This window comes from Lepidochelys kempii, chromosome 4, assembly GCF_965140285.1.
Source record: "Lepidochelys kempii isolate rLepKem1 chromosome 4, rLepKem1.hap1, whole genome shotgun sequence".
In the NCBI taxonomy this organism is placed as follows: Eukaryota; Metazoa; Chordata; order Testudines; family Cheloniidae; genus Lepidochelys; species Lepidochelys kempii.
Window position 1 is genome coordinate 6,298,883 of NC_136383.1, and position 22,144 is coordinate 6,321,026.

Below are 22,144 nucleotides of genomic sequence, written 5' to 3' on the forward strand. Positions count from 1 at the left end.
GTAACTTGACAAGTACACAGAACACAAGAGCCTTACAGAAATGCTCATAATGTCTCTTGTTTGCTTCTTGCAAAGGGAAGAATAGGAAAGCAAACAGTTTTATACTGGATGAGGAGAGAATATGGCAGTATCCCAGGAACCTTTGCAACCAGGTGGGCTGCAAATTGGAATCAACTTTTTCCTCCTTCAGCCAGCCCTTCCATTTATTCCTCATGGGAGAAAGGAAACCAGTGTTAGAAACATGATTCCAACTGACAATAACACCTAGCACTGGGCCAGGGTGGCACCTTTCTAGCAGTGTATATAACTGTCACTGGAAATAGGTGGAATAGTTGTTTCTGCTCAGGTGATCCTCAGTGGTCTGAGGTACAAGCTTCAAACCTTTGGCTCTGTGACAACGGAGTGGTTCAATTCCACCTCCTGGGTGCAGTTGCAGTACCAAGGGCTCATGCTGCATGACTGAGAATGCTGTCCTCCCTTTTGAGAATCTATCTAGAAAGAGGAGTTTTGCAAGATGACCTTCACCCCTCTGTAAAGGAATACGCATGTGAAGGAGACCATCGCAATAACTGGAGAGTTGAATAGAACACAGGCTTTAAGCAATACCCGCACCGCTCCTTTTGTTGTTGCTGTTGCTGGGAGAAGAGTGAAGAAGCCGTTTTATCTCCATTCTAATTAGTTTAGTCTCACTGTTCTTCTCTGGCCAAACAGTTCCTGGTTCAAGTAAATCTTCAGTGCCCAGTTCGAACAGCAATTCCCAACTTTGGGGAGTACAAAACTGCACTGATCTCTGACTCCAGCTCTGTATAAGACAGCTGGAGATTCGATAAAGAGAACATATGGCTCTTGTTCAATATTCTGGGATTCCTTGTCTCCTTCTTCATACAAATTAGAACAAAATAGTTCCTCAGTCAGCCAGTATTTTGTTTTTTTTTGGCTGTTTTTTTTTTCTTTCTGGCCAATATGGGAAATGTTGTGTGTAGGAATTAAATGCCAAACCATGCTCGCAGTGCCTGGGCTTTACGGATATGCAATGCTACACTCTGATAATCAGCTGTCATCTCTCAGCTTAGCTACTGTATGCTTCACCCTTATAGAGGATAAGGAGAGAGAATGGGAGCTGTTCAATATCCCAGGGTGCTCTGTCACCATGCTGGAGGAAAATTAGAGCCTACTCTTTCGGAGAGCCATTCCACTTCCTCCTCACAGGGGGAAGGAGACCGGTATTCAGGGGATCATGCCAAATGGAGACTATGCACTCAACACAGAAGCAAGACAGTTCCTTCTATGTGGATTACATAGTGATAAGCTACAAGATCTGATCTCTATTGGGTTTTATAATGTGTGGTGAGTGGCGCATTTTGCCGCCTAAATGAGCTTCAGATCTATGTGGTACCTGTTTCAAGGTCATAGCTGTCTAGTGACACAGTGGTTCAGTTCCATCACTTGGGTGTTCTCCATGTGCCAGACAGGCCTTCTGTCTCAGCATGTGTTCCAGCCTTTATTTAGAGAGCTTTCCTCTCTGAGAAAGTCGCTCCTGAATCAGCTTTCCCTGTCCAGTGTTTGTGGAAAGAAGATGATGACTGTGCCATCAATGAAGGAAATATGCCCCTCATAGTTGTAGATTAGACACAAAGCAATACTTCAGGATTTCATGTGTCAGCATTAGGTAAGAAGTTCTTCTTATATAAAATCATAGCTGGAAAGTTTGTTGTGCCCTGTGCAAGCAAAGACACAGACAGAAAGTGTTCTGACCTGCCTGCCCTTTTCTCGGGCTCTTTCATTTCAAGACACGGAAAAGCTTTTCTTAGCTTGAGATTGGTGTTAGGTTTCTTACAGGAAATCCTGTCTTAAAATTCTAAGCTTTTTTAATGCCCCATCTGTCCAAACCAGAGACTGTGAGAAGTCATTGCTAAAAGTCCTGGGGCTTCAGCTCCAACAGTAGTTAATCTTTACTTTAGTCCCGGATATTGATGATTTGATACCCAGTGTTCGTTAAGAAGGTGGCTGCTACAGCTTTCAGACAAGGGAAGAGCTGGTAATTTTGCTCAGATAGTGGAATAGATCTTTCTTTGAGACCTGCCTGTGAAATAGGATTATTCTATAACCAAGGAAAGACACTGTATCTCTTTGTGTATCTGTTCCCTCTCTCTGTAAAATAGGTATTATAATGTTGCTTGTCATTTTATATTTTGTACTCAAATCCCTTATGATGTTAAATTCAGCAATACATGGGAAGGGGTCAGATGCTCCTGTGAAGGGTACCTCTGAATGTCTACATAAATAAAAAGAACACAAAGCCTTTATGAAGGGGTCCCCATTAGAAGTGGGCTTTTCCTCTTCTCCCTCCTGCCTCCCCAACGATAGCTTATTCAGCAAAATATGCGGTTTCAGTCAACCCTAAACTATTTGCAAATTTGACATGAGTTTGCCCAATCGTTTCAGCCCCCCAAAGGTTGGGGGATTCACAAGTGGATTTAGATGTCATTCACAAAACAGCAGCAGGAGCTGGAGAAGAGGTGTGTGCAGGGGAATTTAGTTCCAATACGTGCTGGTAGCTCCTGGCTCTCATAAATCTACAACACCCCCCTCTGAAAAGCTGCATAGCCATTTGACATTTGCCACTCTGTATCAACAAAAAGAAAAGGAGGACTTGTGGCACCTTAGAGACTAACCAATTTATTTGAGCATAAGTTTTCATGAGCTACAGCTCACGAAAGCTTATGCTCAAATAAATCGGTTAGTCTCTAAGGTGCCACAAGTACTCCTTTTCTTTTTGCGAATACAGACTAACACGGCTGTTACTCTGAAACCTGTCACTCTGTATCAGGCAGTTTAAAACTGATAAGGAGAGAGCATGACAGGTGTTCAGTATCCCAGGATCCTTTGCCACCATGACTAATGCAAATCAGAGCCTAATCTTTCCTGAATCAGGCAACCCTAGCTTTTACTTCTTTTGTTCTACTATTTGACACCTGCTTTGGAATGAGAATGCCAACTAGCAATTATACATACAGCAAAGGGACTGAACAATTCCGTCTACCTGAATTGTGTTGCTTCCGGTTAAAACAATTTGTCTGTATTGTATATTGCTTGGCAGGCGTTGTACTTTTTTGACTCTGTGATCCTCAGCGGTCTGGATGTAGGTTTCAAACTGATAACTGTCTAGCCACAGAGTGGATTAATTCCACCTCCTGGGTGCTCCTGTGATGATGACAGGTTGTTCTTAGATTGCTCTTTATTCATTAATAGGATTTTTTTAAATTAATAAAGCAGAACTCGAAAATCTTGTTCTCCCCAGTGGGAAGGGAATCTCAATGTGTCCTTAATCTATGGAACAAAGCTGATTCTTGGGCCACAAACACGCCACAGCTGTTTGTGGAGTAGTCAGCAAATGACAGCATAGCATTGTGTATTTCACTCAGAGAGTGTGTAAAAATTCTTCCAAGTGAACACATAGACAGAGAAAGTCCTGTCCTGCCTACCATTGGACCATGATCTTTTACGTCGAGGCTGAGGAAACCTTCTTTCAGATTGAGCCTGGAGTTGAGCTAAAATTGGGAGCTTTTCTAACCCACAGCTTAGCGTGTCTCTGTCCCAGCTGGGGCCAGTCCATAGAGGAGGAGGAAAGTGTTGAAGAGCTTGGAACGTTAGCTCAAGCTGTAGTTACCTGATGTCCTCACTGAGGAGGGCATAAGTTTGATAGCAGCTGTTTGGTATGGAGTATTACATTGTATGGAATAAAAGGCCTGAAAAGTTAACAGAACCATCAATAAAGTTGAGAGTTTTTTATACAGAGACCTCAGCCTGCTTAGTACCATGGCATATATGCGATTAAAAATCAAGTTTTTAGAAGGAATGTCCTCTCCCCAACCCCCACATTTCTTACAGGGTTATAGCTGTCCTTTTGCGAGGGGTGTGTGGAGAAAAAAGGTTAGAGGAGATGGGCTGAAGTGGTTGTTGTTGTTAAAGTCTGGTCCCTTTTCCAAAAAGACAAAACAAACCCACACAAGAGAGAAAAAACAAAGAACAGCACAGATAGAAACTGTGGGTTCTGCCTCCGGTGTTGACTTTCACTTGCAGTCTCATTGCTGGAGAAACACACGCACAGCTCATTATCTCTTTAGCCACTTCGAGACCTGGCAAGCTCACACTGAGGGCTTTATGTGTGCAGTGATGTCATCTCCCTCCCTCTCTCTGGCCCAGTCTGGTTGGGACAACTCTCAGGATTAGCACAAAGAAAGCACAATGGTGTCACGCTGGATCCCAGGAGACAGCAAGAGTGGCAGCCATGATTGTAAAGCTTCCTGCAGTGGGTGTTGACAGACGGCTTCTTCCTCCATCCATCCATATTTCCTCCCACCACCATGTCTTTCTTTCTTTAAGAAGCCCTCAAAGGGACGATGGATGGACTAGCCCATCCCTTCATTATTTTGTTCACCAGTTAGGCCTAATTTCTGCACATTTTGGTCCATTTTTTTAGTTCCATTTTTTAGGAACTTTTCTTGTTCCTCAGCCATAACCTTAACACAGTCCTTGAGTTATATCAGGAGGCCTTTTTGTTTGGACTAATTCAATCTGTCTGTCTCCCTTTTTCACCTTTCCCCATTAACATTTATTGTTAAAGGTTATTGTGACACTGTATAAACTTTCAGTTGCTTTCTACAGTTGAGCTGACAATTTGCATAACTTGTAGGTCCAATTATCTCAATAAGTGTGATGGCAGCCGTTAAGAAGATCTTTTTCTAGCAAAACTTTCAGCCGAGGGAAGAACTGATGCTTTCCCCAAGGTAGTGGAATGGGATCTCTTTGCTTGACATCTGTCAGCGGAACAAGTTGAGTCTGTAACCAAGGCAAGACTTTAATCTGTTGGAGTCTGTGTTCCCTTCTCTCTAAAAGGGATATTCTAATATTTTATCAGTACATATGGGTCATATGATGATAAATCCCATAATAATTGTAAAGAAGTCACATGCTACAATGAAGGGCACCTATTTGTAATTCAGTAAACAACATGACACAAAGCCTTTAATAAGGGCTCACAAAACATTTTTTCCTGCTAATTGCAGGGTAATGAATGAAAAAGAAATGTTATCCCATTCATCACTGGTTTAGTATCAAGCTTTTCTGACCCATTTGGGCAGTGCTGTGCATGACAATTAGCTCCCAAAGCATGCTGGCTGCTCCCGGACATTATTAACCTGTAATGTTGCCACACTGTAAAATCTCCGCTCATCTCTGACTCTAGCCAGCATGTGTTTTACTCAGTTTAATATAGGAATAGGAGAGAGCATGGACGTTGTGCAGTATCCCCAGATGCTTTGTCACCTGGTTTCAGAGAAACAAGTCTCTTCTCGCTCCACAGTTAGACAACCCTTCTACTTTTTCCTCAGAAGAGAAAGGAAACCTGTTTTCAAGGGATGAGTCCAACTGTGAAAGACACAATCAGTGCAGGTGCAGGATAGTTTCTTTCCATAAGCCTTGCCCCACCCTCACTATAATGAGAGATTGTTATCAGTGCTTTTTATAGGTCAGGGTGGGTTGTGCTTCTTTGCCTTAGGGACTCTGAGTGGGTCTGGGGTGCTGGCTTCAAACTTGTAGCTGTCTAGCAGCAGAGTGGTTCAATTCCAAGTGGCTCAACAGAGTGGTTCAACTGGGGGGAGGGAGAGCTCAGTGGTTTGAGAATTGGCCTGCTAAACCCAGGGTTCTGAGTTCAATCCTGGAGGGGGCCATTTAGGGATCTGGGGCAAAAATTGGGGATTGGTCCTGCTTTGAGCAGGGGGGTTGGACTAGATGACCTCCTGAGGTCCCTGCCCACCCTGATAGTCTATGATTCTGTCTCCTAGGTGTATGCAAGGGTCTCCCTGCAGTTCCTCTTCTCTATTCTAAACTCTTTCTCTAGCAAGTGTAACATTCCACAATCAGCTGCCCCCTATTGGGATGGGAAGCGAATCAATCCTGTGTGTGAGCATGTATAAAAAGATTAGTATTGTGTATCCGAAGAGAAAATTTGTAGAGCAGGCAGTAAAGCACAATGTCGAATTTCATGCATCCTTGAGGGATAGTTAACAACACATTCAATGAAGGTGAGTTGTCCAGACTACTTGACTCTGAGGTGGAGGGATCCTTCTCTTGGCTTGACGCTGGCACACAAGGAATCTTTTCAGGAGTGACCTTAGGAAATCTTTATTAGAAACTGCATGGGTTTTCTTCCTAGATGACTGTTAGCATGGGAAAGCAATCTTGTGGCTTCAGGAGAAGAACAGTACTCAGGAGTAGAGTTAGGCAGGTAATTGGGACTTTTTTGGTTCCCTGGCAGTTCTGAAGAACAGTCTGGCTTGGGTTTGGTGGTGGTGCTGCTTATCTTGTAAGCATTAGTCCAGAGGTTGGGGCACTCAGCCGGAAGTTAGGAAGGCCCAGGTTGAATACACCCTTCTACCTGCTGTGGAGGAAACCACTGAACTTGGGTCTTTTCTATGTTGCAGATGCAGGAGAGTGCCCTAATCACTGGGCTATGTGATAGCTTGATTTGCATATTGTGGGATGGAACATCAGTTTTCAGACCAGATCAACTCACAATGCATATTTTTTGCTAGAGAATGGAGAATCCATTTTATACCATTCTAATTAGTTTAGTAGCTGTTTTTTTTTTTCCTTTCCATTGCTGGCCAACTGGGGAATTGTTCTCTCTGAAAAATAGCTATCCGTTCTTGGCCCTATTAAGTCTGCATTGTTCCACTCTTTCGAAAAAGCAAAACTGTCCTGATCTCTGACTCCAACTCCTGAGCCAGACAGTTTGGTACTTGATAAGGAGAGAGTATGGCAGGTTTTCAATATCTTCATTATCATCGTGCTTGGTGCAAATTATACCCTACCCTTTCCTCAATCAGCTAACCCTTCCACTCTCCTCTTTTGTTCTCCCACAGAAACTTGCTTTGGAGAGATGATACCAACTGGCAATTATACACACAGCAAAGTGGCAGAGCACTTCCTTCCCACCTGGGTCACATAGCCCTCAGTGCAAAGAGTGTGCATTGCTGTGTTTTAGATAGGTAAAAAACTAGACCCTACACAAAACTATGTGTTCCTAAGTGATGTGGCGGTATAGCCTTTAAACCTGTAGCTGTCTAATACCAGAGTGGTTCAATTCCACCTCTTGGAGGCAATTGTGGTGATGGCCCATCTTTCTTTGAGCTTGTGCTCCCCGCTCATTAGGAAGCATTTTCATTCTTAAGAGGAGAACTCTGAAATCTCCTGTAACCCAGTGGGAAGGGAGTCATGTTGTGTTCTTCATCGATGGGAAGAAACTGGTGCTTGGAGCACTGAACAGGACACCACAGCCTGTAGATTAGTCAACAAACAACAGTGTAGCATTTTGCGTCACACTGAGAGATCGGGGAAACATTCTTCTACGTGAACCGAGAGCACAGACAGAGCATGTCCTGTCCTGTCGGCCATTGTCTTCTATTTGAAGGCAGAGGAAATCTTGTCCCAGCTTGATTTTGATTTGCCACAGGATCATCTTTTTGAGGGGGCCAGGTGGAAATCCCAGACTAGAAATATGAGCTGCTCAGTGTGTGTTTGGTGTTGCCTTCTGTGCCCGATCTGAAAGGCCCTGAGTTTGTTTCCCATCACCTTTACAAATCAGGGCTGGCTTCCCCTTCATTTTGCTCTGCATCCTTGGAACTTGGGAGATCTAGAGGGATTTTTTTGTGGGGGAAACCAGCACCCTTCCCAGGATACAGAAGCTTTGATTAGACAATTTAAATGGTCCCGTCTGGCCTTAAAATCCATAAAACTAGTAATTCTTCTGCCAGAAAGATAGACAGTGACAACAGCAGCAAGGTTAAAGCCCCTGTTTTTTGCTGACAAGCGTCGTCACTCTGACTCAAGCACTAGTCCTCAGTAGACTGTATAAAAAGAAAAGGAGTACTTGTGGCACCTTAGAGACTAACCAATTTATTTGAGCATAAGCTTTCGTGAGCTACAGCTCACTTCATCGGATGCATACTGTGGAAACTGCAGAAGACATTATATACACAGAGACCATGAAACAATACCTCCTCCCACCCTACTCTCCTGACTAACACGGCTGTTACTCTGAAAGTAGACTGTGTGTAGTTGATGTCTGTCTTTGCAAAACCTGCCTCTTGAGTTCAAGCTGTCACAGCTTCTAAGCTCAGCTCTGACTAGCAGGGGTTCAGCGCTCAGATGACAATTGTCATGCTCTTTCCTTATCAAGCTTCCAGCCAAGAGGAGAGCTGCTGTCTATGCTAAAGCGATGGAATAGGACGTCTTAGTGTGACACCTGCCTTTGGCACAGGTTTCTTCTGTAACCTAGATAAGGTTTTCCATCTCTTCCTGGGCATTTTTGAGGGGCCAAGCTGTCATGTTTTGTGGCTGTTAATTCTCTCCTCCTTTCTGAGATGCTTTCTCTGTGAAGAGGAATGTGCAAAATCACCTGCACCCTCGCCTGAAGGGAAACACATAGGGTGGATGCAATATCAATAACTGGAGAGTTCAACAGAACACAGAGCCTTTGAGAAGTAGTCACAGTGGCCCCCTCTGGCTTGTTGCAGAGGGCTGGAGAAGCCCTTAATCAGGAAAGGGCTCTCTGTGTGGAAATGTGCTCCCAAACATTCTGGCAGTGCCTGGCCCCTTTAAAGCTGCAACATCCCACTTCAAAAAACTGCCCTGCTGTCTTCCCCAAGAGATGATATCAAGCCCTGTAATTCTGGATAAGGATACAGTGTGGCAGCTGATCAGCCTCCCAGGATCCTTTGTATCTGCACTGGATGCAAATGAGAGCTTATATTATCCTTATTCAGCCAGCCAGTCTGTTAAGTCCTCATAGGAGAAAATAAACTGCTTTTAGAAAGATGAAACCAACTGGCCACATTACTCTCAGAAACAGAGGCAGTTCCTGCCCACCTCTATTACATAACCCCCACTGAGAAGAATTCAGCTATTGGTGCTTTATATATTTAGGAGTTGGGTGTTTGTTTCTGCCCAGGTGATCCTCAGTGGTCTGGGGTGCAGGCTTCAAACCTGTAGCTGTGTAGGAACAGAGTGGTTCAACTCCACCTCTTGGGTGGATGCATGGTAGGTTGTTATTATTCTGTTGTCTGATGGAGACATCTATTAAGACCCCTGAATGGGGGAACACATGAGAAAAGCAGGGAAAACTCCAGTTTGCCTCCAAGCGTATATCTATGCTGCAGTTAAATAGCCACAGCTGGCTGAGGGGCTGTGGAATTGCAGGTTTAGATAATCAGGGTGCTGCCTGAGCTTAGGATCCTACAGTCCAGATTCAGATGTTTAAACAGATTCTTAGCCTGAGCCCAAGTCAGCTGGCCAAGGGCCAGCTACAGGTTTTCAATTGCAGTGTAGCTACACCCTAAGCCAGGGTTCTCAAACTGGGGGTTGGACCCCTCAGGGGGTCATGAGATTATTACATGGGGGGGGTCGCGAGCTGTCAGCCTCCACCCCAAACCTCACTTTGCAACCAGCATTTATAATGGTGTTAAATATATTAAAAATGTTTTTAATTTATAAGGGGGGGGTCGCACTCAGAGGCTTGCTGTGTGAAAGGGGTCACCAGTACAACAGTTTGAGAATCACTGCCCTAAGGGGATGTTATGCTACCACAGACAAAGTCATTAGGCTATTAACGACAGTCAAAACTGATTTTTCAATTGCTTATAAGTTTATTGTTATTCTACCTTTTTTATTTTCAATCCTAGAAAAGAGCGCATTGGTTTCCTTGCATGCCAAATTTAAAATGTCAGTCATTTCTGCAGGATCGGCAAGTTGTGGGGAAAATAATTGTTTGAAAATGAGATTTTTTTTCCCGCCAATATATATATATATATATATAACTAACAATTGGACAAAGAAATTTTGTTCAGACTTTCCAGAAATATTCACCTCTGAGTAAATGTCAAACCGAGAACATTTCAGTCCCCAAAAGGAATATTGCAGAGAGTTGTGTATTTGAGACAAAATGGAAACTGTTTCTGCAAATATTTCTCTATTGGCAAGAGCCAGCATCCGCTCTAATAGCATTTTTGGAACCCTTGATCATACGGCAACTTTTGTTCTGAACTTTATGCCTTTAAAGTGACCTTTCAAATGGATTGATCTTATTTGTTTGAAAGATAAGAGCATGTAGGTAAACATTTTGTTGTATTTTATTATGTTATTAGCTCTGTAAGGAATCAATATGCAAAATAATCATAGCTTCTTGAAAATAATTAATAAGCAAAATATGACAGTTTATGCTACACCATCTCCATATTTTGAAACAAGATAAGGGGTTGCCAATTATTTTTTGTCAAGGTCCAAATTTCTTGGTCAAAGTATAGTCAAGGTCCAGACCCCAGACAAAATAATTTAAAAAAACCCACAATAACAATTATGATAATAATAAGTAAATAAAAAGATTTCAGGGTCCACCTATTGACTACCCTCAATTATATATATATATATATATATATATATATGTGAAATCACACTGATTGAGATCCTCAGGTGATGAAAATGAGTATTGCTGCTTCAAAATCAATAGATCTAAGCTAATTTACACCAGTTGAGAATATATTTTCTATCAAATATTTCTTTCTCTGATGCGTATTAATTATCCATGATTCTTCTACTTTCCCTATTTACTGCTTTTTCAGGTGCTGCTGATTTCACCATTTTCTTTCAAAAATGGAAAGACTGATCTATCTTAAGAAACCTATCATTTCTTTGTTCAATATACTGCATTTTATTTTTGGCATACATATTTAAATCCTAATGTGCACACACACACACACACACACACAAGAATGATGTGGGTTTTGCTGCTGACATTTTAAAACTCTGCCATACATATCAGGAATTTAACCCCTTGCTGGGTTTAGCAACAGAGCTCAGAATTCTTGCAAAAGAGGAGCACAGTTATAGAGACTGACAATCCATCAGAGGCAAAGGGTATGCATCTAGCAGTGTGCCTCTGAATTGCAATGGGTAAGCGATATGTGAAGGGGTAGAAGCTTTGGTGTCCTGGCAAAATTCCGACCCAGGACCCTGATTCAGGAAATCACCCCTATTCAAGAAGATCACTGAAGCTTATGCTTAAAAAGCCGGGCTCTTAAGTGCTTCTTAAACTGGGCTGCAAACATCTAACAAACTGCAGCCCTGAATCTGAAATGGAAACTGGACCCCCCCCAAGCAGATCTTATTGGAGGGTCAGGACCTACAATTCCGCCAAGTCTCAAACCTTTCATTACTTCCTGTACTTCTCACAAAGCCTTGTCTGCATAACTTTTTAATGATCACTAGGGCTCTTGCATTACCTCAGTGCAGACCCAATCCTGCTTCACGGATGTCCCATTGACTACAGTGGTTCATTATCTCACCCTTAGTGGGGTAGCAGTTTTCTACAATGGACTCAATTCTTTTCGCTCTTTCAGCAGGTAAGGTAGGGTAGTTTCAACATGCTGTTGGACTCATCCTGCATCTGTGGAGTACAATTAATCCCACTGCAGCAGGAAAATGGACTCAGTGGTCTAACAGACCTTTCCCATCTCCAAATTCTATAGCTTAAAAGGCAGTTAATCTGGACTGTACACAGACCACTAAATCCACCATAATGTATGGAAAAACTGATGGACTACATAAAGGCTTGAGATAAAGGGTTAACCTGGAAGGAATCCTGAAGTTCCATAGAGAGATTTAAACAAGAACAAATACACAGGCCGGATTCTATCCTCTGCTGAGATCTGTTAAAGGCAGGGGTGAAAGTAAACATAAAGGACTTACTGATGTGCTGGAGTCCTGAGCGGGGGCATGACCTCAACCGGAAGAGGCGGGGCCTTTAAATCAAGATTTAAAGGCCCCGGGGCTCTGGCTGTGGCTGGGAGCCCAGGGCCTTTAAATCACCCGGAAATACCAGCTGGGAGCTCAGGGGTGAATGAAAGGGCCTGGGGCTCCAGCTGCTGCAGGGCTCCGAGCCCTTTAAATCACTGCCGGAGCCCTGCTGCCGCTACCCTGGGCTCTGGTAGCAGGACTTGGGTGGCACTTTAAAGGGCCCGGGGCTCCCCCGCAGCAGCTGGAGCCCCAGCCCTTTAAATCACCACCAGGGAAGCCGGTCTGGTTTGGCACGGCTTACTTTCACCTCTGGTTAAAGGGCAAGTGATGCCTCCCTGATTCTCATGCTGCACCAGCTCTGGTCCCAGCCATTAGCATAAATTACAGCAGTTTAGGGGCAACTCTAATTTACACCAATGAGCCAAGGTCCCTATGGACCATGCACCCATTGTGAATGGGTATAGTTCAGATTCGAGCATTCCCTCAACCAGCTATGCTAAGGTAGGAAAAACAGTTGACGCAGGAGTTGATTTCAGCGCTTTATGTCAGCTGAGAGCTTCACCAACATAGACAATTCTCAACTGGCCAGTTAGAGCCAGGTTTTGCCACTTCGTACCATCTAAGCAGTAAAAATGGCCAGAACAAAGAGAGAGAATCTGTCCTATAAACCTGTGGGTATGGTTTGCCATTGTTGTATTCATGTTTTACACGATTAGAGCCAGCACAGTAATGCTAGCATAAAACTAGTGCAAGAGAGTGAAGGATGAAACCTTCTGTCTCTATTACATTTTAATTGGAAGGAAATCTATCTCTGACTTAATTTCCTTTCTTGTCTCAGCCACACTCTAATAGATCAAGGGACATGCAAATTAAGAGAGAATATTTTGGATATGGCTGATTTTAAAGTTGAACATGAATAATATCTCATGCCTCTGATTTCGTGTCAGTACCATTTTTCTTGCAAAACTGTGGAAACAATGACTGTTTCTTTGTGTGACAAACAGGTTTTTTTTTTCTTTGTTAAGAAGGGGAAATGGAATTATGCATCACAATTATTAAAAAGGAGATATCAACTGCCTTATGTTAGTCAACCTGAAATTGAGCCCTTTCATTAAAATGCAGTAGCATTTATTTTGTGATGAAGTGACAAAGACCCAATTACTCAGAAGCATCAAGATACGCTGTGTGGGCTTTTATTTTGTAGCAGGGAACTATTGGCTAAGAAATTCAATCTCCTGGTTATCAGATTATTGGCCAATGCAATTTAATATAGACACTTTTGTTTTGACTTACAGCAATAGAAAATCATTTGTCAAGTGGTTAACCTTGGTTTGCTTTTGGAAATCTCTATTTGGGAAGAGGTGAATGGGATGATTTTCTTTTATTGTAACTGCTCAGGAAAGTGAAGGCTGGATGAGACAGACTAGAAACTTCAGTACAAGAGGAACAATTTAGGTAAGTCTGTTCACTGTATCTTGAGTTAATTTACTCCAGATTTATCCTGCAACACTCCAGTTGTTTTGTTCCACACAGCCCCAGGAGCAAAGATCTACCTTTACTGAGCTAAATCAGACTGGAGCATGGTTTCATTCTGTTCTGGTATTATGTATCAATAAAACAAACTTTTTTGATACATTTGGCCCCATGCCTAAGGGAATCAAATAGTTTTTCTTTACTCAGCCTCTATTCTGTGCATACAATTAGTGAGCAGCTGTGAGGGAGGAGGGATCATTACTGAGGAATAATGTTCCCTCTAATTTTTGACAGGCCATGTGTGCAAAAAATTGCTTCTGTGCAAATTTTTATGCTTCTGTGCAAATTTTTGTGCACGTGGTGTTTCTCCATGTGCGTGGGGTTTAGGATCTGTGTGTGCACGCACTCAGCTTAGAGGGAACAGTGTTGAGGAAGACATGTAGCTGTGGGGAGGAAGAATGATTTTATGGTTAGGGCAGCTGGTGGGGGGTCAGTGATCGGTGTTCAGTCTGTTGCTCTCCTACAGTGTTCCTGCATGACTTTGAGCCAATCACTTAGGCTCAGATCCTCAAAGATATTTTTATTACTTATTCCCATGAGATTTAGGCACCTAAATACCTTTGATGATCTGGGCCTTAGTTTTCTGTTCCTCAGTAAAGTGGGGGATAGTTTTCTGCCATGTTGGAAGGCTATATTCACAGCTAATATTCTCCATCCAGCACCTATTCCAACTACTAACTTGTTCTACACAATCTCAGCTGGCTCTCTCTTTTAAATCTCTAGCTGTAAAAGTTGTGAAGAAAACCTCAGAGACGTCTACTGAGGTCTGGACTACACTACAGACCTATATCGGTATAACTATGTTGCTCAGGGGTCTGAAAATTCCACACCCCTGAGTGATACAGTTATTCCGACTTTACCCCCCATGTAGACCATGTTACGTGGACAGGAGGCCTTCTCCCATTGGCATAGCTACCGCCTCTTGGGGATTAACTACGCCAATGGGAGAAGCTCTCCTGTTGGCATAGAAGCATCCTCTCTCAAGCACCAGTGCACTATAGACCTGCCCTGAGCGTAATAGATGCAGAGACATTATGTGATTCTGCAGAGAGCCTGGACCAATAGCTCTGAGAGGTGTGAGCTGTCCTATTAATCTCAATGAGGGATTCACTCAGCTGCCCAGCGATGATCATTTAAATGTCACTGCTGTCAAATATGTAATTCATCATGTAAGAAGGGAGAGGGAGGGTCAGACAGCTGCACTATTTATTCCAAGTGAATCTGATTTTGGTGCCACAAGTGGGTTGCATTTGGACAGTAACACCACTAATATTCCCCCAACCAAGAAGCCAAGTACTTGGGAATCTTGGAGCCCCCCCAAAAAGGGAGCCAAGCAGCTTCTCAATCCTATTTTGAATATCTACACAGCCTACCAAGAACAGCATCTCATTTGGGGACTTAGATGGGTGAATTGCTTATTTTGTGAGCAGAGCCTAGAAGTGCGCCACCATGTTTTCCCCCTACTCTAATCCCTGGAAACATTAATGGTTTGGGAGACGCTCAGTTGCTGCATTGATGAGGTCATATATGGCAGTCAGAAGGATTTGTGTCACAGGGGAGCTGGCCCCTGTGAATGAAGTGGGTCCAATGCTACAGTGCCAGACCAGGTGCTCCCAGTTTGTCTGATTAAGACCGTGGGCCAGTAGCCCCTTGGGCTATAAAGGATCAGGGCGTCTAGGCCCCAAGGAAAGAGAGGCTTGTTGAGATAGAGGCCTGGTGAATCAGAGCTACCTGAGCAAGACCTGCCAGAGTTGGAATGTCAGAGTCCAGGTGGAAAGTTGAAGGCCAGGGGGGCAGCGGGAGGGGGTTGCTGGCTGACTTCCCAGAGCCAGAGCCCCATAGCTAAGGGCTGGAGAGAGCTGAAGGCAGGGGAGCAGGGGAGGAGCTTTCCTGCTGACATCTCCATACTGGAAAGCTGGACCCAGGGAAAGTGAGAGGGCTGGGGGAAGGGTGGGATGCTCCCCTGGTGAGAATGATCTCCCAGCAGAACGGCAGTAAGGGTTCCCCCTGGGAAGGGTGGGGCTGTACTCCAGCTGGAATAGCTGAGGCGGCTATGCTGGCAAAGGGGCAGCAGAGGACTGACAAGGAGCCCAGGTGCAGCAGAAGACACTCATATGGAAGGAAAGTGCCTGTTGGGAAGAGTGGGAGAAGAATTGCCTTTCTGGGTCAGACCAATAGTCCAGCAAGCCCTATATCATGTCTCCAACAGTGGCCAGTACCAGATCTTCAGAGGTAGTGTACACAACAGGACAGTTTTTTTATTACCAATAATAGCTGTGGACTATATATGCCCCTTTCATCCTAGAAACCCACCAAAGATGAAAATGCACTTGAAAAAAATCCATGGCTTTCATCCTCTCAAAGTAGCCCATCTTGTGGTCAGGGGGTACTAGATCTGGAAGGGATGGAGTATGGCCACTTTGTGGTCATAGATCTATGGTGAAAGATATCAGATACTCCCACTGATTTCAGAGAAAGGCAAGATCCTGTCAGGCACCTCTCATCTTCTTCCATACCAAGTTCAGCATGAATGGATCCATTGCTCTGTTGCTGTTGGTTACCTTCAGCATTTGTATTCATTTGACCCTTCCAATGGGAGTGAGAGTGAGAAGTCAGCGCTGCTACTGAAAGCAGAATCATTGTACATATGAATGGTTGACATGACAATGGCATGTTTCCATGGGGAACCTGATGGGTAGGACAGCAGTTCCTGAGATCTCTCATCAACTCCCGGTGGGCCTGATCCAGTAAACACACACGTCGTGTAACTTTGCTCCCATTGATAAAACAGCACAAATGAGAAGTGGCCTGATTTAACTAGATCCTAGTGGGAGCAGGGTTATGACTCCATTCCAGTTATTTGTCCTTAAACTCAGCGTGTACAGTGTTTCTTAAAGGTTTAACCCTGGCTCTGAGTTGTACCTTTTAGGCATTAACCCACTATTGTGCTACCAGATACTTATCTCAGGCATAATTAGAGTAGCCCGAGGAACTTGCTGCTGTAATTAATTGCAGATTCCCACAGCTGTCTATCGTTCACACCAGTGTCACAGAATAGCTAGAGGACAGAGAGTTTCACCCCGTATCTCTTTCCACCCCATTGCCCTTCCCCTGGTGTGTCTTTGTGTTGAGGAGTGCATAGGACATTGGCACAAAGTGACATAGGACTATTACACCACCCATACGCGGCCCAGGGAACCCCTCAAATGAAGGAATTCTAAACTAACAGGATCCAGCTGCTTCATGTCCCAAGAGAAATATCAAAGATGCACAATTCAGGCTAACTTCCTTGTACCTGGGGATTTGGGCACATATCCGGCCAATGCCTCAAAGGTCAAGGGCGGGAGTCATTTTACATCCTCTTTCTCAGCTGTCTGTTGATGATGTGGTTATAGAAGGATCGTTTTAGGACTTCCCACATCATCATGACCCCTGCAAAATGGCCAGTGTTCAGCCATTAGCTAGCTCCATGAATGGCTCCAGATGAGCTCAGCTGACACAGGGTGCCCTGTTTTGACTTGCACACACATATCTTATGCTTTCGTTCCCCAGCTCCACATATGGGTGGACAAAGATTTTTCATTCATTCTGCATGTCGTCACTGTGGCATATAGTTATGATGTGGGGCAGTCTAAAACAGTGCTCTGATTAAATAAAAGGCCAGCCTAATCCCTAAAATGATCAGGAAATGTATTTTTTTTTCATATAAAAATTCAAAGAAAACAATCTGGTTGGTTTTGTTTGCTTTTTAAAACAATCAGTTTGAAAACCCAAAACTGACAATTTTGTGGTTTTTGACAATAAAACCCTGACATGTTTCATCTTAATGGAGTGACATTGTCACTTTGGGGATTTTTGGTTTTGGCAAAAAAAGTATCATGGAAATTTCCAAATGATAAAAAAGGCATTTTTCATCCTCCCCTAATCATCCCCCCCCAAACCCCAAACAAATAAAGTGTGTGTGTGTGGTGGGGGGAGTAACCGGCACCACTAACCACATCTTAAACTATTTAAGATAATCCATTAAGTCCAATGGAACAACACATATTAAGTCCAAGTAACTATGCAGCTGGAAAACAGCCTAGATGGCTAGGCAGTCAAGTGGTTTAATCATGAGCAGAATCTAATTGCAAGGGACAAAACAAGCTGAACTGAGTGATCTTTTCTGCAAATCTCAGGGAGTTTGGGATGTGTTGCAACCATTTCACCCAGTGCCTGGGTTGAGGAGGTGTTAATAAATCCACCTCAAGTGTGAGCAATCTTTCCTGCAAGACATGTCTGTATTGCCACAAAAGTGCTGGGTGCAGAATATGTATGAGTGGTGTGGTAGGACAGGTACCTTTTGTAGGCTGAGAGCAGGGCTGGATTAGGAAATTCAAGACTAGCACATGAGACCCGCTCCCCAGTGTCTTCACCCCTATAGCCCTATCCCCCTTGCAGTGGTGGTGGCAGACCCCTCCCTGCCACCCCTGAGAGGCAAGAACAGTGGTGTAGGTGTTTTTTTTTTCCTACAGAAAGCAGCACGGAGAAGCAGGGGGGCCCACCAGGACTTGCGTTAGCTATGTCTGCATAGGTGGGTGTGTTAGGCTCACTGCACTCTATCCCTTCTACCACATACACAGTGCTCAGTGGGAGGAGCCCCCAGGAGCAGTGGGTCTTGGCGGTCACACCACATTACAACCAATGGGGCAGTTTCCCCTCTCAGAGCTATTGTGTGATGCTATTTGCAGACTCCAGCACACACCACTCTGTGGGTTACATGGGTGGGGTGAGAGAGGCATTTTCAATCTGTTCTGTACAACCACAAAGGACGGAAACTCACTCTTTTTAAAAGGAAAGCTGCAATTGTGACGTAATCACAAGACTCCAGAAGCTGGCACCCTGGGCTTGGGCCTGTGCCTTAATACTGTCCCTGCTGTGAAATCCCATCTGACACATTTCTCCTATTCAAACCTATTCAAACCTGTGGAATTTATGGGAGGCTATATCCCCAAGGCTGAAATCAAGGGAAGGTGGGAGTGTAAATGTTGTTTTTCTCGTTACCATAGCACTTAGTTACCGGTGGGAGGGAATGACTTGTGTCTTGCTCTCTGAATGGAACCATTCTGTTGCTTATGCAGAGACACGTCTCAGGCCAGCTGGGCTGCTTGAGTTGCTTGTTATCAAGTCCCACAGGTGTGAAGAGACCAAAACAAAATCACAACGGTATTGCATCTTTACAAGCAGCCACTGTGGTCTGTGGCCCAAAAGCACCACTGTGGTTTGGCTCTGGGTAAGCAGAGTTATTAATAAAGGCAGAAGGCTCACGAGCTGCAGGTTTGTACTGACCAGTGGCTCCTGGTAAACAGATTTCTTCTATTTCCTGGACAAAATTTAAGCCACAATGCTCTGGAGAAGACCATTGCCTGTTGGTGGCTAAAAGCAAAATTGCAACAAGGGGGCAAAAGACAGGATAATAAAGAAAACACAGATCCATCCAGTTTCCAATTCTGTCACAAATGCTCCCTTAGGCCTACTAGGTAATGATTATAAGCTAGTACAATGTCCATATGCCATCCGCTGTTTGTTCAAGGCTTCTTCTGCTTCACCTCTTGCAAAATCTCCAACAACTGGACACTCCCCTTCTGATACCACACCCTAGCACAGAGTCAGCCCAAGGATAAGCTTTGCTGACATTTGCCACACAGCCACCTGCGGTAGAGAGGAACCGTGCTACACGTACAGGGAATATAATTAGTAGATTTATGCTATCTATCCCTTTCAGGGTTTCTGTTATGACGCTTTTGGGCATAATAGTTATTCTTGCAGGCCGGACACATTGCCCTTCCACCATTTTGCAGAAACGGCTGTGACACATCTACATAAACATTTACACCCAGTGGTTGGTCCATTCAGAAAGAATCATTTATCCTTACTATAAAGGGTATCAGACAGAACACTAGGCACCATATTAAGTGATGTCATAGCCAGCTCCATACTAACAATTCCAGATTGAGTAAGGGTCAGTGCACAGCTGTGGTTTCCCAGAACCAGGGCAATGGCTCTGAGACCTGAATGGTTTGCTGACTCCGGACCTCAAAGAGGAGGACATCTGCCTAGAACTGGTCAGAAAATGGAAATGACAATTTCCATCCAATGTGAAATTCTGACATTTTAAAAACCTGTTTTCATCCCAAAATGACCTTAATCAGCAACAAGGGAGATTCACATTAGATATTAGGTCAAAATGTCTAAGTATCAGGGTAGTTAAACTCTGGAATAAGCTTTCAAGGGAGGCTGCAGAATCTACATCATTGGAGGTTTTTAAGAACAGGTTGGACAAACACCTGTCAGGGATGGTCTAGGTTTACTTAGCCCTTCCTCAGCACAGGGGGCTGGAATAGATGCCTTTTCATGATCACTTTCAGCACTCCATTTCTATGATTCTATGATCAGATGGCAGGCTGTATGAAGAAATGACAGTTGAAGGGGCTGTCAGGAAATGCACACCCATGACAATAAATAATAATGATTCCATTCAAATCAATGGGTCATATGATGTGATGGGGCATACAGGCCCCATGCTGGCAACAAGGGGGTTCATGAAGGCCTGGGGATACAGTTGGCCTCGTCCTATAACACCTGCAGCAGTTGTCAGGTGTGGAGAGGGGAATTAAAAAAGGAGAAAGTCCAGCTCAGTTTGGGGCTGACCAGGAAGGAGAGCAAAGCTTTGCTTCTCCATTGGTTTCAACCAAGAGTTGGAGACAGCTTGCTTTCTAGATGAGCCTCCCAGTGGATCGGATGACTAGGCCCAGGGAGACTGACCAAAAGAACTGTCTGCATGAAGACAAGCCCAAAGTAGAAGGAGGGGTCCTGTTGAAGACTCCTTTTGTTTTTCAGTTGTCATTGATCCATAGATTCCAAAGCCAGAAGGGGCCATTGTGATCCTCTAATATGACCTCCTGTATAACAAAGGAAAGAGACATCAGAACATAAGAATGACCATACTGGGTGAGACAAAGGTCCATCTAGCCTTGTACCTGTCTTCTGACAGTGGTTGATGCCAGGTGCCCCAGAAGGAATGAAGAGAACAGGCAATCATCAAGTGATCCATTCCCTGTCACCTATTCCCAGCTTCTTGCAAATAGAAGCTAGGGATGACACCATCCCTGCTCATCCTGGCTAATAGCCATTGATGGACATATCCTCCATGAATTTATCTAGTTCTTTTTTGAACCCTGTTATAGTCTTGGCCTTCACAACATCCTATGGCAAAGAGTTCCACAGGTTGACTGTGCGTTGTGTGAAGAAATACTTCATTTTGCTTCTTTTAAACCTGTTGCATATTAATTTTATTTGGTGACCCCTACTTCTTGTGTTATGAGAAGGAGTAAATAACACTTTCTTATTTACTTTGTCCACACCAGCCATGATTTTATAGACCTCAATCATGTCATCTCTTTTCCAAGATGAAAAGTCCCAGTCTTATTAATCTCTCCTCATATGGAAGCTGTTCCATAACCCTAATATGTTTTGTTGTCTTTTTCAGAACCTTTTCCAATTCCAATATGTCATTTTTTAGATGGGGCAACCACATCTGCATACAGTATTCAAGATGTGGGCGTACCATGGATTTATATAGAGGCAATATGATATTTTCTGTCTTATTATCTTTCCCTTTCTTAATGATTCCCAACATTCTGTTCGCTTTTTTGACTGCCGCTGCACGTTGAGTGGATGTTTTCAGACAACTATACACAATAATTCCAAGATCTCTTTCTTGAGTGGTAACAGCTAATTTAGACCCCATCATTGTATATGTATAGTTGGCATTATGTTTTCCAATGTGCATTTCTTTGCATTTATCAACACTGAATTTCCTCTGCCATTTTGTTGCCCAGTCACCCAGTTTTTTGAGATCCTTTTGTCGCTCTTTGCAGTCTGCTTTGGACTTAACTATCTTGAGTGGTTTTGTATCTTCTGCAAATTTTGCCACCTCACTGTTTCCCCCTTTTTCTAGATCATTTATGAATATGTTGAATAAGATTGGGCCCAGTACAGACCCCTGGGGGACACCACTATTTACCTCTCTCCATTCTGAAAACTGACCATTTATTCCTACCCTTTGTTTCCTATCTTTTAACCAGTTACCGATCCGTGAGAGGACCTTCCCTCTTATCCAATGACAGCTTACTTTAATTAAGAGCCTTTGGTGAGGGACCTTGTCAAAGACTTTCTGAAAATCTAAGTATACTATATATACTGGATCCCCTTTGTCCACATGCTTGTTGACCCCCTCAAAGAATTCTTGTAGATTGGTCAGGCATGACTTCCCTTTACAAAAACCATGTTGGCTATTCCCACAACACATTATGTTCATCTATGTGTCTAACAATTCTATTCTTTACTATAGTTTCAACCAGTTTGCGCAGTACTGAAGTCAGGCTTACCTGCCTGTAATTGCCGGTGTCACCTCTAGAGCCCATTTTAAAAATTGGCATCACATTAGCTATGCTCCAGTCTTTTGGTACAGATTTAAATGATAGGGTACAAACCACAGTTATCAGAGGAACAGCCGTGTTAGTCTGTATTCGCAAAAAGAAAAGGAGTACTTGTGGCACCTTAGAGACTAACCAATTTATTTGAGCATGAGCTTTCGTGAGCTACAGCTCACTTCATCAGATGTTTACCGTGGAAAGTCTGCTGCAGTTTCCACGGTAAACATCTGATGAAGTGAGCTGTAGCTCACGAAAGCTCATGCTCAAATAAATTGGTTAGT

General features: G+C 43.7%; 2 non-coding genes across 2 annotated transcripts; both read left to right on the plus strand.

The window, feature by feature from the left end:
• Positions 1-340: 340 nt before the first annotated feature.
• Positions 341-427, plus strand: TRNASTOP-UCA (transfer RNA opal suppressor (anticodon UCA)). Its single transcript has one exon. It is a non-coding gene; the product is annotated as a tRNA-Sec (tRNA).
• Positions 428-9,007: 8,580 nt separating this feature from the next.
• On the plus strand, positions 9,008-9,094 carry TRNASTOP-UCA (transfer RNA opal suppressor (anticodon UCA)). The gene has a single exon. It is a non-coding gene; the product is annotated as a tRNA-Sec (tRNA).
• Positions 9,095-22,144: the final 13,050 nt, after the last annotated feature.